Source organism: Monodon monoceros, unplaced genomic scaffold, assembly GCF_005190385.1.
Source record: "Monodon monoceros isolate NGI ecotype Baffin Bay Population unplaced genomic scaffold, NGI_Narwhal_1 Super_Scaffold_5, whole genome shotgun sequence".
Classification (NCBI taxonomy): domain Eukaryota; kingdom Metazoa; phylum Chordata; class Mammalia; order Artiodactyla; family Monodontidae; genus Monodon; species Monodon monoceros.
In genome coordinates this window covers 77375347-77391963 of record NW_021703782.1, presented here as the reverse complement: position 1 = coordinate 77391963, position 16617 = coordinate 77375347, and the positions used below count along the sequence as shown (strand labels likewise).

The following is a 16617-nucleotide window of genomic DNA, read 5'->3' as shown; positions in this document are numbered from 1 at the left end:
GTCGCAGCCGGAGCTGCTGCTCGCGGCCCCGCCATGAGCGGAAGCGCCGCCGCCGCGGTCGCCGCCGCCGCCGCCTCAGCAGCCGCGGCCGCCGCGCACTTCCAGCCTCAGTCGTCGTCTCCCAGGCCGGGCCCCGCCGAGCTCGGGCCCCCGCGCCGTCCGCGCCCCCTGCCGCCGCCGCCCCGGCTCGAGCCCGCTGCAGCCGGCCGCCTCAGCCCTCCGGGCCACGGGCCTCTCCGGGCAGGCGCCCAGGGTGGCGGCGCCTGCGGCCGAGCGCCGGGAGCAGGTACGGGGTCCAGGAGCGGGCCAGGCGGGGAGGGGCGTGGGTTGGTCTCGGGTGTGTGTGTTGGGGGGCCGCCCAGAGGCGTGTGGTCCAGCCGCCCGGCCCCGCGGCGGGGGTGGAGCGTTGTCCGGGTCAGGTTATTCCGGCCCCGGAGCCCCTGTGAGCCCTGTGTCTCCGCTGCGCGGAGCGGCTCACAAAGCGTTTTCCCCCCTGGTGGGTAACCCCCTCCCCTAGGGTGGGCAGGGCAGGACCTCTCTAGGTCTCCTCTGGGCGGCGGAGGAAACGGAGGTTTACAGGGGGAAGTGACTTGCCCAAGGTCACATAGCTGGCGAAAGTCGTAACCTGGCTGGGACCCAGGGTCACTATGGGCCGGCGCGGGCCCGGAGCAGGGGGCGCTGGGAGGAGGAAGAGCCCCTAGCCCCGGAGAACCGAGAGAGATTGATCGCGGAGGAGGGGGCGCTAGGCCTCGGCCCCAGGCACGCCCACCCAGCGCTTTTGGGGCTGGCTTAGGAGAAAGGATCTCTAGCAGGCTGGGACGGAGGAGAGCGGCGGCTGATTTGGGGGATTCGTGGTGTCCTGGGGAGCCGCAGGGGGAGAGACTCCTGTGAGGTTGTCCTCTCTGGGAAGAGGGCTTTCTTGAGTGAGTGGGTCAGAGCTTCGGAAAGTTCTTATTGCGGGGACCATTTGGTCTCCTGCCAGGCCACCTTTCCCACCACTGCACGGACGAAACCAATCCAGCTGGAATTAATAGGTGGGAGGCCTGCCTGCTTTTGTGGAGACGCCTGTAAGGTGTCTTTTTCACGAAATGGCCCGAGTTTCGTTCCTGCCCCAAACAAGTGTATATATGGCCCTAGTAAAGACGTTTCTGCCACAGAAAGCCAAATGAGGGTTTCCCAGGTGGTCTGGACCTGTCACACTTGGGGAACCCCCAGAGAAAGCACAGCTATCCCAGGCGTGAAGGGGTAGGAAGTGAGAGGATTGGGACAGGTCACCCACCTGCCTGGCATGGAAGAGGGCCATGTACTGCATGGGATTCCCGTTTTTCTTTTGGGTGGGTTGTTATTATTGTGGATGCATCTTGGAAAGGGACTTGGGGTTCTAGAGGCAACGGAGAGAGAGTAGTGTTATAGTCAATGAAGAGGGTCCTGTGGAGTTAGAAAACAGAAGCTGTAGAATGGGGGAAAAGGAGGAAATTTAGTCATTGTGGGGGAAGGGAGATGAAAGGGTTGCTTGAAGGGACGGGGACAGCGTCTACTGCAGAGAAAAAGATTGGGCTGTTTTAAAGAGGGAGCCAAAGGTAATGAGCTTGAAAGGAGTCTGTTAGAGGTGGATGGTATCTTACAAGGTTGAGTAATAGGTATTGGTCTGCAATCACATCATTTTCTTTGAGTAAAGACAGTTGTAAGTACTTTTACATAATGTTTTGGGTACTCCCCATCCCCCCCATTCTCTCTCATGTTCTAAGGCTGCAGGCCCGTAGTATTGTCTTGGAAGTAAGCCTTGACAAAAGAGGGAAGGGAAAGACTAATTAGCAAATGCATTAATTAGGGCTCTTTGTCCAAGATGATTCCTTGTTTAAGTCAGCTGTTTTCTTGCTCCCCTCCCGCACCCTTTCCAGTTGTGGTGGCTGTTGGCAAGGTTCTTTGGGAAGAGCTGCCCTGATTCAGACAAGATGGGTTAAATTTTTCTAAAAAACTGAGAAAAACATATTTGACAGATACATATATATATAAGTATGAAAATTTACTTGTCAAAGACTTAAAATCAGGGAAGTGCAAATTGAAACATCAGTGACATGCCATTTCACACTCATCAGATTGGCAGAAATTAAATGCTGTGATAACCAAGTGTTAGTAAGGTTATGGGGAAATCACCTTTTATATACTGCTAGTGGAAATGTAAATAGATACAGTCGCTCTGGAGAGTAGCATAGTGATGTCTAGCTGAAGGAGGGCAAGCAAATCCGTTCACCTAAAATGCCCATTTCTGGGTATATACTTTAAGAAATCTTTGCACACTTGTCCAAGAAAATAAGTACAAAAGAAGTACAGGAATGTTTATTGCTGCTTAAATGTCCACCAATAGGGAAATACATAAATTGTTAGATAGTCCCACACAATTGAATATTAGAGCACTGTGAAAAATAAACTATAGCCACATGCATTAAAATGGTTGAATCTTACAAACATAACAGGGGCTGGGGGAGTAAATAACAGAAGAATTATTAGAGAATGTTTCCACTTGCATAAAATCTGAAAACATGCAAAATAATATTGTCTGTGTCTGTGTACATATGTAGTAGTAGTATAAAAACATTCATGGTAACAACTAACACCGAATTCAGAGTAGTGGTTCTCTCTCAGGAGAGTGGGTGAGGAATGGGATTGATCAGGGGTACACAGAGGGCTTTAGTTATATCTAGTATTCTGTTATTAAACCTGAATCAGATAATTGCAAATTAAGATTTGCTTATCTTGGATGTAGGGTACAGAGATATTTAAATATTTTTCAGATGTTTGAAATATTTCTCAACATGCAAAATAATTTCTTGTTTACATAGTAGAGGGTTTTTGTCCCTTAATAGTGAAACTCTAGCTACAGGATCCAGCCCAGCACAGCCTGTTAGGCATGCTGGCTGGTGATCCTTTTCTCACCCCATTCTGACCCGCAAAGCCTAGTTTTGTGATGGATGACTTTTATTTTGGAACAGCTGATAGGCACGTGGAGGATTTCCCAGTCTTTCTAAACTTCCTGGTGGACCTAGGTCAGCAGTTTGAATTTTGTCAAAATATAAGTGCTCCAGGACATTCTGATCTATCAAATGTAGGGAGGGACCCAGAAATCTGATTCTGAACATGTTCCCTAGTAGATTCTCATGCCCACTAAAGTTTGAGAACCACTGCCTTAAGGTTTCTTCTGACTCTGGGCTGTACTTCTTCTCAGCTTTGCCCAGCCTAGTCCCCAGGCTGCCTTCTGTTGCCCCTCCTGCATGACTGGGACTAATTTGGACCCATGTGATACTTAGCTCTTTTGTAGGGCATGAAAGAGTGATTGGGTTGGAAGCCACTGAATGTTAAACCCTTCATAATCCAGGTTGTCTATTCCTCTTATTTTCATGCAGGTAGCTAAGGGACCCACCACCCACCAGGGCTGTTTATCAGGTTTTATAAACTTTAACCACATGTATCACTGTGTATGGTTTTATAGTTAGGATAGGAGCAAAAAAGTGTCTGACTGAGAAGGAAAACTAGCAAATTGGAGAAAGTAAACCCCCAAAGGTAAATGTATGTGATCGTGCCTTTCTCTGCGGATGATAGTGGTTGTTTGCATGTTTTAGCTTAGCACATGCATTTGAAATGCAGCTACTTGAACCTGTAGTCAAAGATTGGGGGCTTTAGGAACAACCGATTATTCCTCTAGATGGAAGAGTTTCCTTTCTCTCAAATTTGCTAGTTTTCCTTCTTTGCTAGACCCTTTTTCCTCTGGTCCTAATATGTTTATGAATGAATTTATATTAACGTGCGAGAATTTCTGGTAATGAAATTTGTGAAATGCTGTTTGTTGTTGGTGGCGTTCTTCTTTCTGGAAACCTACTTTGGAGGTGCAGTTTTGCCCCAGGGCTGCTGATTAGGGTTGTATAGGTTGTCCTCAGCACTGGGTGCTTGTTTTGTTTCGCAAGTGGGAGTAGAAACCCATTTTGTGCTCCGCTTACCAAGATGAACACCTTGTGTGGAAACTGTGTCCCCTTAGTGGGGGCACCCTTTTCTAATCCTCACAAAGGCCCTAGCATGGCCCTGCGGCTTTGTAACTGTTGGTCCAGCTGTTACCCGTCCATACTCACCACAGGCTCTGTGAAGAGGGCTGGTCACTGCTAGGCCTGAGACTCCAAAAGAGTTTTCTCCATGTGAGCTTTTCATGGGAAAGGGCCTACCCCTGGCTTTTCATTACCATGCTCAGTTGAACCAAAGAGTTGAACCAAAGAGTTCAGCTCAAAATTGTAAAATTTGTTATGGGTCTGGAGAAATTGTACAGAATAAACAATTTGATAAATACCATTATTTATGGAAAGACAATGAGAAAGAAATCATTAAAAAGACAAAAGCATCTGGTAAGTGAAGGAGAGAAAGTAGCTATGCGCCACATTTGCTCATGCAGTCACATAGTGCTCACTTTGAGGGGGAAATACGATACTATTTTTCTCTTCCTATTTCCCCCTACACTAGTATTCCTGAATTTCTTAAGACCTCAGGCTTTTTAGCCAATTTTGAAAATATTTGCCCATTTGTATTTTCCATTAAGCGGTTGTTTACGCTTCCTGCTGTTTCATTTTTTCTTGGAGAGAGAGGAAGGGGGAGTGCTGAACCAAGGACAAGAGGGGACTTCCTACTGCTTTTGCAAATAATGGCAGTGTGTTTTTTCAGAACAGTTCTCATGGAAGAGTGCTGTTCTGCGGGCTCAAGGGAGAGGTACAATTGGAAGTGATTTCTATTGTCTTTTTTATTATTATTTTTAAACATGATTGAGGGTGATGGATAGAGGGTTCCATTGTGCTTTTGCTGCTGTCTTGAAGAAATTGTTTTTTAAAGAAAATGTATGTAAATAAAACTGAAAATGTTTAACAGAACTAGTCTTACGCCCACGCAAGGAGAATAAACAGTTCTCACCTATAAGCCTCACCCAAAGCAGTTTCAGGGTTTTTTTTCTGTTCTTAGTTTAAATGGATATTAGTGCTATTCTAGGGACTGCTTGGGACAGTTAACCATGGTGGGCAGGTGGAGGAGAATGATGGGATTATACTAGAGTTTATCAGTAGCCCCCTCCAGTCATGATACGGAAAGCTGTCACTGTATTGTCTGCTTTTGTGATAAAATATGTGTAGAAATGAGGGAGAGATTGTAAGTTTTGATATAACCATTTGACCCTGTTGAAAGAAGGGAAGAAGTGGTAAAGAGGAAGAAATACATGCATGGAAGAGAGAGCTGCAAGCAATTAACTAGTAGAACATTTTGTAGTGCTTCTGGGATGTACCTTGAGTTGAAAGTCACCTGTCAGTATCTGTTCTGCTTCAGCACCTTTGATTTCAGTGTTTGCAGATGGTGCTCACTGATCTTTAGTTGAAGTCTGTTTTATTGTCACAGAGCTGGAAAGCGAGCAGTTTTGAAGACTACACTGAAGTAGTAGGGGAGGCAAAGTAAAACAAGTATTCATTTCATAATCACTTGTGCAACTAGAAGATGGGACTCTAATAATTTAAAAAAAGTATTTTCATTTGGCTTTTAGGCTATTTTATTTTTTTTAATTTTTAATAGATTTGTCTTCCTATGTAGATTTTTGCTGCCGCCTGAATACATGTTTGAGTGAGCACCTACTGGGTGCTGGTAATACCAGTACTAGCCACTGATTCATTGGGGTGATAGCTTCACTGTCAGAGAGTTCATTACCTGAAGTACTGCGAACAGCACAAAGGAGTATGTTTCAGCTCCTGCTTTCTTTTCTCCCCCTTTTCATGCTCCCTTCTGTTCCCTGGCCTTTTGGGCTTGGTGGTGATCTCTCCATCTGTCAGAACAGGTCCTGTCCTTTACTCTTCTCATGGGAGGGGTGCAGAGGCTTTGTAGAACCTTTGGGCTGGACACCCACAAGTAAAACCCCTCGAACAATATTGAACCAGACCCGAAGGCCTCCAGAGCGGCCCCAGCTCCTCTTCTTTCGTTGCTGCCTATGTTGCCACCACCCACACTTTGCTGTGGAGCCTGGAAGGTGCCCCCCTCACCCCCAATCATACAAAGAGGCTTTGTGCTCTGAGGATGTTTTAAAGGCGGGATCACTGTAATTATAATTCCCTAAGCACAACCAAGTAATGGGGGCAGACAGGGTAAAGATGGTATCCAAGTACTTGTTGGTAGGGAGAAGTCAGGTGGGGATTAAAAGCATCTGGAGACAGTACCAAAATGGATAATGGAGCGTTGTTGGTAATGCTGACAGGAATGTGTTTAAGTGAGTACATTTCAAGGTTTTAAATTCTAATACTTACAAGATATGTGAAGCTTTAAAAAGCACAAGACAGGGCTCCCCTGGTGGCGCAGTGGTTGAGAGTCCGCCTGCCGATGCAGGGGACACAGGTTCGTGCCCCGGTCCGGGAAGATCCCACGTGCCGTGGAGCGGCTGGGCCCGTGAGCCATGGCCGCTGAGCCTGCGCGTCCGGAGCCTGTGCTCCGCAATGGGAGAGGCCGCAACAGTGAGAGGCCCGCGCACCACAAAAAAAAAAAAAAAAAAAAAGCACAAGACAGCCGGAACTTTTTTTTTCTAGTCTAAAACTGTAACTGAAAAGTACTTTACAGTGGGACTTCCGTGATGGCACAGTGGTTCTTCCGTGATGGCACAGTGGTTAGGAATCTGCCTGCCAATGCAGGGGACACAGGTTGGAGCCCTGGTCCAGGAAGATCCCACATGCCGCGGAGCAACTAAGCCCGTGCACCACAACTACTGAGCCTGTGCTCTAGAGCCCATGAGCCACAACTACTGAGCCCACGTGCCACAACTACTGAAGCCCGCGTGCCTAGAGCCCCTGCTCCGCAACAAGAGAAGCCACCGCAATGAGAAGCACACACACTGCAATGAAGAGTGGCCCCCACTTGCCGCAGCTGGAGAAGGCCTGCGTGCAGCAACGAAGACCCAAGACAGCCAAAAATAAATAAATAATAAACAAATTTTTTTTAAAAAGTACTTTACAAGAAGGTATGTAGAAATCCAGGCCTACTTTGTTTTATGCTTGTGTTGCCAGAATGATTGATTGCCCAAGAAAGCCAAATCATGGCATGTTCTTACTAATCTTTTTTTTTTTTTTTTTTAAGTTTCTAAAAGTTAGCACTGACTGACATCTTGGGAAGCTGATTTCCCCCTCCCACCACCAGAAAAAAATCAATGAATCTGGGGATATGTGTTTAGCCTCTTATATCAACCATCTTGTCATGATGTGCTTCTAAGATCTGTTGGCAGTCAATCTTCTAGTGAACACTTTTTTTTTTTACTATGTTAACTATTAGTATATTACTTTTACTAGTGTGTCAAATGTCTTTCTTCCTTCCTGCCTCCCTTCTTTCCTTCCTCCTCCCTTCCTTCCTCCCTCCCTCCTTCCCTTCTTTCATTCCTTCCTTCCTTCTGCTCCCTCCCTCCCTTCCTTCCTTCTTTCTTTCCTTCTTTTCTTCCTTTCTCTCTTTCCTTCCTTCCTTTCTCTCTCTCTCTCCCTTTTTTACTGACAAATAAAATTGTATGTATTTAAAGTGTGCAGTGTGATGGTTTGATATTTGTGTACATGGCAAAATGATTACCATGGTCAGGTTAATTAATACATTCATCACCTCACATAACTACCTTTTTTCTTGGTGAGAATGCTTAAGATCTATTTTCTTAGCAAATTTCAAGTATACAGTACTATTAACTATAGTCACCATGCTGTACATTAGAGCCTCAGAACTTACTTATCTTATAACTGAAGGGTTGTGCCTTTTGACCAACATCTCATTTCCGCCACTCCCCAGGCCCTGGTAACCACCATTCTACTCTCTGTTTCCATGAGTTTGACTTTTATATTAAAAACCAAATTATTACTATTATTATTTTTTTAGATTCTACATGTAAGTGACATCTTAAAGTATTTGTCTTTCTCTCTTTGGCTTATTTCACTTTACATTATGTCCTCCAGTTTCATCCATGTTGTTGCAAATGGCAGGATTTCCTTCTTTCTTCATGGCTGAATAGTATTCCATTGTTTGTATACACCACAGCTTCTTCATCCACTCATTCATCAGACACTTAGGTTCTTTCTCTATCTTACCTATTGTGAATAATGCTGCAATGAACATGGGAGTGCAGATATCTTGAGGAAGTCTGCCTTAAATTTATCATCATATAAGAACACTGGGTAGTCCATTACAAAGATATTGCCCAAATAATCCTTAAGAAGACTGTATCAATCTGACAGCTAAATTTTATGAGATTTAAAAATATACAAGGTTCCATTTTATCTGCTTTTAATGAAAAGTAAGGGTGATTACCCCTGTTTTAGGCAAGTATACTGCTCAGCAGTGACTTGACATTTTACCAACTGTTACTTGGCTGCTTCATTTGTAATACATATTTCTTACAATACATATACATATAACCTCTGACTGTTTACTTCACTGCTCTGGTGGCCAGTAAAAGTAACAATAAAACATTTATTGAATGCCTACTGTGTACCAGACACAGTGAGGATTTCAGATTTGATTCAGATATACAACAGTTTAGCAATAGACTCCGACAGTGTGTTAGTTGACCAAACAAATTTTTGGGTTTGAGAACATCAAAATTGCATAAATAGTAGTGATATGATATAATCATTATAATTAACATTGCTAAAGCACAGATCTGATCAGGTCACAAATTTAACTGGCTGCCTTGTAAGTAAAATATTTTTTGGTTTGGCATTCAAGCCAGCATAATTGGGTCTTCATTATTCCAGTCTCTACTATTCGTGAATATTCTGCAGGGAAGTGTAATGCCCTGTTTCCATGTGTGTGTATCACTTTTTCACCTCTGTTTGATTGTTGCTTCAGCTTTAATTTTTCCTATCTTCTCCAAATCCTGCTTATTTTTGAATATCTAGATAATAGTGGTACTTACTGTGTGCTTATTATGTGCAAGGCTCTGTTCTAAGTGGTTTACCTGGATTAATTCATTTAATTTTCACTACAGTCCTCTAAGGTTGATGCTTTTATCATCTTTATTCTGCAGATGAAGAAACTGGAGCACAGAGAGGTTAAATAACTTGCTAAAGATGACGCAGCTATTAAGAGTGTTATCTAGGATATGAACCCAAGCCGTCTTATTCCAGAGTCTGTATTTTTAGCCATCATGCTTTATATCTCACTTTATAGATAGCCTAAGCAAACATAGCAGTTAAGTTTTGGTAACAAGATTGAACATAAGCAAAGGTGACCACTGTCTTAGCCACTAGAGAGAATTTGCAGTCTTCAGTTTTACCTTTGTTCCTCCTGAGAAATACACTCCTTTTAAGTTCTCAATTTTTGTGTTAGGATAATTTAATTAAATTTCTTTTTAGTCATTCATTACTTTTTCACATAATAAGGAGTAGGAGTACCTGCATTGGAGTGGGTTCACCTTAGATCAGGCATGTTTAAATTGCTTCTTGGAAAATCTCCCATGTTCTGTGATTCTGAACATTGGTCTTAACTCAGTGTTTGTTTGGTCACTTAAGCAGATACAAAACTTCTCATAGAAAAATTTGGCCCTATTCAGAATCCCACCTTTTTGTGGATATGAGTACCTCCCTCTCTGAAATTAGTGTAAGAATGGATGTTAGACTTCTTTTTAGCCTTCTTAATTTCCATAATAAACTTTGATTTGTCACAAGCTAAAGCATAAATATATCCCTTTATTCAGTGGTATAGAATATGAATATTTCAGGCATCAGTTGGAGAGCCTGGTGCTGTGTTGATGCTGTCTGACATAGTAGATTATTTGAGGAAGATAATGTAGCATAGTGGTTCCCAAATGAACTACTTCAAACTTGGTTGGAATGCTTGTTGAAAATTCTGTCTTTAGGTGGCCCAAAGTTGGAATCTGAGATTAAATTTTCTCAAGCAGTTATAGTGTTTCTAATATTATTTCGTTTATGTTGTGGGCTTAATAGACATTGGTGGGCCATCCATTTAGAAAATGTTCTATGGGAAAATGGGATTCTAGGGTCAAAACAAGGTACAGTAGTTTTAGACTTTTGGAACATGTCCTGTTTTTGAGTTGAGCACTGCCAACTCAGTCTTTTTCTTTGTTTATGGATAGTTGGAAAAGAAAAATGAATTCTCCACCTTTCAAATTACTAAGCAATATGAGAATTAATTCATAGGAGGAAGATAGTCTTCTATTCAGGCAGGATAAAAGCTGATTAAATCGAGATAATTGAGGAATTTCCACCCATTTACTGGTTTGCATTTCTTTAAGAACCTTAGCATCAGAACACCTCTAGAGTTACAGTATGTTTGGGACTCTAATGGAAGACATTGTTGACTGTCTTTGCTGTATATGAAGAATATGAGTCATGAATTCTTGTGATCTAATTATCCAGTATTTCTATTAAAAACTATGCATATATTGAAAACAGAAATTACTATTCCATGATATTTTTGAGCTTTAACTTTAAATAAAAGCCACCGTTGTGTGCTTAACAACAACAAACAACAACAGTTAAACCCAAAACCCTACAAAGGCAACAAGTCAAAAGATTTGCCTTAAAGTGAATCTGTGTTTAATTCATGAAATTATTAATGTCCATGAGATAAAACTAAAGTCAGAATTTGACTCTAGAATGTTTAGGTAATTCTGTACATATTTTGAGTCTAGCTTTTGGTAGAAGAAAATCTTTAAAAAATGAACTCTGTCTCAATTGCCATAAATGATTTTAAGAAACAATTGTGTGGGTTGGGGATAGAAATCAAACTAGTTTTACCATACCAAAATCTTTTTATAGCACTTTTGAGATGTAAACATGTTCCTTTCTTTTTTTTTTCATTTTCTTTTTTTTTTTATTTTTTAACATCTTTATTAGAAACATGTTTCCTTTCGAAATAGAATTGTTTGATAGAATAGTTATATTATTTTTCCTGATGCTATGTAATTAAAAACCCAAGGCCCAAATTTATCTTGTCTTGATTAAAACTTTCTTTGTATGGAAGAAAAGTTATCAAATGGAAAAGGAGCTTTAGAAATTTTGATTTTGAGATTGCTTTAAGAAGGGAGAGGCAAGTCAAGTTGGGTTTGGGCCCCACAGAATTGACTGTGCTACTTCCTGTGTCTGGAAAGCTCAGAGAGAGGGGGCTGTGCTGCCTTGGGGCGGGGCATAAGCCTGGTAGGAACTAGAAGTGAAACTGGAAGTGCCTTAAAAAAGCAGATCGTTGTGTTAGCCCGAGTCAGGCTGGCTAAGCAGTGAGACAGTAGGATTCTCAAGCACACATGTGTATGTCGTTACTTTGGCAGATTTCCTGAGAAAGTCAACATGTTTGCCTGTGACTCAGGACAGACCTGAAGACTCCATGGAGAAAAATGAGAGAAGAGCAAAGGAAGAGGGGCTTTAGGGTGCAGGTTTTGAAAGAAAATGTCAGCCTTTGAGGGAGGCAGCAGGAAGTTAAAGGTGGAATTTGGGGACATTTTCCCCTCCCCACAAGCAATGTAGAGGTGGAGGCTGCAGTATGGAAGTGGAGGGTAGATACACTTGTAAATGTTGATAAAAGTATCCTTGTTAGAGCAGAAAAGGTGTACCCCTGCACTTTGTTTTAAAATGATGGATTCCCATTACAGTATTAGTGATACAAACAGAGGTTAGCTATTCGTACGTAATTTTATTATGCCTGGGGTTAACATTCAAATTAACTTATTTTAAAAGAAAAATGAGAACTTATGATATAATATTGACACCTAAGAGCAGTACATTTCCAGGATGGTTTAAAGGTAGTTATGTGCTATCTGTCATGCACAAAAGACGACACTGCTAACATGCTCTGCCTAACTAGGGCATGCAGTGCTGATGTTTTTCCCACAGGAGTGATAGATTTAAGTTCAAAGAGGTTAAAAACCACCGCTCTTTTTGCTGGCCTCCCCCCTTTCCATCCCCAGAAACCACTCATAATACCCTGTGTGTGGATAGGTGCGGGTAATATGGATTGTGGTTAGGTTTATGGCTCAGAGGTAGACCGGCTTTTTAACACTTCAGTTTACTTACGCATCACCCCGGGATCTAGTTAAAAAGCAGATTCCTAGCAAGGGCACAGGTGATGGAGTAGTGGCACTCAAACTTTAGCCTGCATGATAGTCACGTGGAGGGCTGGTTAAAAGGAAGGTTACTGGGCCCCACTTCCTGAGCTTTTGATTCACTGTACTAGGGTGGGGTCTTTTAAACAAATTACTGGGTGATGCTATTGCAGCGGTTGGGGGAGTGGGGATATTTTGAGAACCACTGAGGTAGGGTGTAAACAACCCTGAGGAGATTCAAACTGTTCCTCTTGGTTTCTTGAGCATTATTTTATAACTGAACTGAAAATGGTGAGAAAAAAAAGGCTGCGGAAAGTAATAGGGTGATTAATACTGTTCATGTTGAGCAAACAACACCTCCTAAAGCAATCCTGTGTGTTTTATTGTGGTGAGTATGTGTCTGTCTAGAAAAAAGTCAGTGACAAACCCCATCAAAATGATGATAAAAAATAAAGATTACTTCTGGAGAAAGATCCAGCATTATGGAGGGTGGGATTTTAGCTTTCTATGTAAGTTTTTCATTTCTAATGAAGATATTTTACTTCTATTTATGTAATTAATTTTATAAAAAGGTAAAAGAAATCTGGGCCCGGTACCTTCTATTTACTTCTCCACGCCTGTCCTTCACCCATTTCCACCTGGTTCTCTGCCCCAGGGAAAGAGTTCCCAGGTCTTCTGGTTTCTGGTTGGGTTCAGCCTTAAGAGGAGATTGAAGGGAAGAAGAATGAGGTCAGAATATTTATTCTCTCTCCACTCAGGGTAGCCGGCCTTATATTACCTGGGTTCTGGTACTCTGTGTCCTGTCTTTTTGGGAGCCAGAGTGATAATTGTTATGCTATAGCTAGTCCTGTTCATCCCCTGTCGTTTCTGTAGGCCTCACCTCCCAACTTTGTAATTATTACTTTTATAAATAAACCCCCTTCAGATTATTCTAATTTGAGTTTGCCATCTCTTCACTGTTGGGGTAATGACTGATGGGCTCACCATTCTTATTCCTCTCCTTACTATAATCCCAGAGGTAGTGACAGTGCTATTTAGATATGTGTATCTTTCCATACATTTTCTATACATAGCGTGGCTGTCAAATAAACAAATAAATAAAACACAAGGGATCATATTGTACTTCCTATTCTTTACATTGTTTTTTTTTTACATCATACTATATTGTGACCAGCTTTCTACATCAGTGTAATCTACCTCATTTTTAATAACTGTAATATTCCATTGTATTTGATAATGGATGTACCACAATTTAACCAGTTCCTTATATATTTAACATGACATTTTAAATCATATACTGAATTTTCATTAATACTTAAATCTGTTTCTCACTGTTCTATTTTTTTGCAATACGCGGGCCTCTCACTGTTGTGGCCTCTACCGTTGCGAAGCCCAGGCTCCGGACGCGCAGGCTCAGCGGCCATGGCTCACGGGCCCAGCCGCTCCGCGGCATGTGGGATTTTCCCGGACCGGGGCACGAACCCGTGTCCCCTGCATCGGCAGGCGGACTCTCAACCACTGCGCCACCAGGGAAGCCCCTCACTGTTCTATTGATCTGTCAGTATTCTGGCACCAATATTATATGTTTTACTTATTGTAGTTTTATATGGATAAATGCTTTGTAGGGCATCTCCTTGTAGTTATTATTATTTTGAAAAAAGACTTTTGCCTTTCATTACATGCTTTTCCCCACCGTCCAGATATATTTTTTAAAAGTTTTTGTCAGGATTACTGCGAAAATCCCATTGATACAGAGATTGGAAAAGCATTAAATTTATGAGGTTGGAAATAGTTGACCTCATCGCACTGTTAACATCTGTCAATCTATTAACATGATTTCTTTCCCCTTTTCTTATATAGTATGTGCCTTAGTAGAGCTTAGTAGTGCCATAGTATGTGCCTTAGTAGGGCTTTGTAGTTTAATTCACATAATGTCAATTCCATAGTATTTTATGTTCTTCTTTTTAAAAAAAATTTTATTTATTTATTTATTTTGGCTGTGTTGGGTCTTTGTTGCTGCACGCGGGCTTTCTCTAGTTGCGGCGAGCCGGGGCTACTCTTTGTTGCAGTGCGTGGTCTTCTCACTGCAGTGGCTTCTCTTGTTGTAGAGCATGGGCTCTAGGTGTGCAGGCTGCAGTAGTTGTGGCACTTGGGCTCAGTCGTTGTGACTCGTGGGCTCTAGAGCGCAGACTCAGTAGTTGTGGCGCACGGGCTTAGTTGCTCCGCGGCATGTGGGATCTTCCCGGCCCAGGGCTCAAACCCGTGTCCCTGCATTGGCAGGTGGATTCTTAACCACCGCACCACTAGGGAAGCCCCTCTTCTTACTTTTGACAGTGGGATGTTTTTCATCATATTTTTTGAGCTTTGCTGATGTTAGGAAAAGCTGTTGATTTTTGTATATTTATTTAAATACCTGCCAATTTCCTGAGCTCTTTCAGTCATTTTAGTAATTTTTCATAGATTTTTCTTGAGTATTCCAGTTGGACAACTCTATTATTGGACAATGCTGCTAATTTAGACTCCTTTTCAATATTTTCCTCTGTTATTTTTCTTTCTTATTTCATTGGCTACACTGTAACATCCAGAAAATGTCATATTCAATATTTGACTGTAGCATAATGAGGCTGCCTCAGTTGTGTTTCACTGTTTCACTGTTGTGGGGTTGACTGTGGGTCTGAAAGCTAACAAGTTAAAGAAGTAGTATTTTTATTTATTAAGTGCTTTTCTTAGAAAGAATAAGTTTGTCAAATGCCTTCCAACTCAGTTATCTACCCTTGGAGGTTATGTCTCTTTTTACTTATTTATGTGCTGAATTACATTAATCAATTTTTAGTCTGGAATTATCCCTAAATTTCTGTAATGGAGCTCATAGTACTGGATTGATTTGTTAGTATTTAGGGCTTTGGTATATAATCACAAGAGAGAAGGCCTGTAAGTTTCCTTCCTTGTACCATTCTTGATATAAGGATTTTGGTAGCAAGGAAAAATAGCCTTTTGGGAGGAAGGACAGTAACCATTTCTATTTTGTTTTTTAGCTTATTCCATTCAGTTTTTGGTTTTTGGTGTGGGTATGTGTGTTGGGGGGGGGTAGTCAATTTTGGCAAATTTTTTTTTAAGAAAATTAAATTCTTTTCCAGATTTAAAAAAAAGTATGAGTGAGTTCATTATGTTCTTTTACCTTTTAAAATTTTCTCTGTAAATGATTTTATGAACTTTCTTCATAAGCTATATTTTGTTCTATTTTGATTAGATTAAAATCTCCCGGCCTATTTCCTCATCTGTAAAATAGGTATAATGAAAATGAGCTAATATATGTGCCAACTACATAGTAAGCAATCAAATGATTGTTGCTGTTATTTTTTTTTTAATGATTATTTTTATTCTTGGATCTATTATTTCTGTTTTTGTATACTGATTGAGGAATTTTTGTTCTTTATTAAATTCTGTCTGTACACCTTAAAAGATTTTTAAAATGTATATATTTATTGTTTTCTGATTATAAAAATGCACGTTGCAAAAAATTCAAACATTACAGAAATATGTATCAGAGAAAATTAAGTCCCTTTATCTGAATTCTTCAGAGATCAATGAGAACAGGTTTATGTGTGTACTCGTGTGTGTGTGTGTTTTACTCTGCACATACATATATGTGTATGTGTATAAATTTATAAAAAGTGGGACCATATTGTATATATGGTTTTGAAACTTTCTTTGTTTCCACTTTATATCTTGGATCCCTTTCCAAGTCAGTATTTATAGACCTAGTTATTCTTTGCTAAAACCTTTATTTGACATGTGATATATTTATAAAACATGCACATCTTGTAAGTTTGCCAATCAGTGAATCATCACAATGTGAACACACTTCTGTAACCAACAGTCAGGTCAAGAAATACAATATTACAGTTACCCCAGACATCTTCCATTGTGCCCCCTACCTCATTCTTTTATAAAATTTAACAGCTTTGTTGAGATATAACTCACATATCACACAGTTCACCCATACTAAGTGTACAGTTCAGCGGCTTTTAGTATTTTGGTATATTCATAATTGTGCAGCCATCACTATTGTCTAATTCCAGAATCTTTTCATTGCTCAGAAAAGAAACCCTGTACCCACTGGCAGTCAGTCTCCATTTCCTCCCACCCCAAGCTTAGGAAACAACTACCTACTTTTCTTTTTCTATAGATTTGCCTATTCTAGACCTTTTATAGTGGAATCATACAATATACAGTCTTTTATGACTGGCTTCTTTCACTTAGCATAGTGCTTTCAGGTTCATCCATGTTGTAACATATATCAACATTTCATTCCTTTTCATGACCAACTAATACTCAGTGCATGTATATACTACATTTTATTTATTCATCTATCAATTAATGGACATTTGGGTTGCATTCACTTTTGGGCTAATATGAATAATGCTCCTGTGAACATTTGTGTACTAGATTTTGCATGGACATATGTTTACATTTCTTTAAGATACACACACACACACACACACACACACACACACACACACACACACACA

At 41.1% G+C, this 16617-nt stretch overlaps 1 protein-coding gene across 2 annotated transcripts in view; it reads left to right on the top strand.

Annotated features, from left to right (window-relative positions):
• The first annotated feature begins 174 nt into the window (after positions 1–174).
• Positions 175–16617, top strand: part of RNF38 (ring finger protein 38) — a 123607-nt gene continuing 107164 nt past the window's right edge. For both annotated transcript variants that reach the window (XM_029201376.1, XM_029201375.1), the window contains exon 1: positions 175–286. The gene's annotated coding sequence lies outside the window, so the exon portion shown is untranslated. The remainder of the gene's footprint in view (positions 287–16617) is intronic.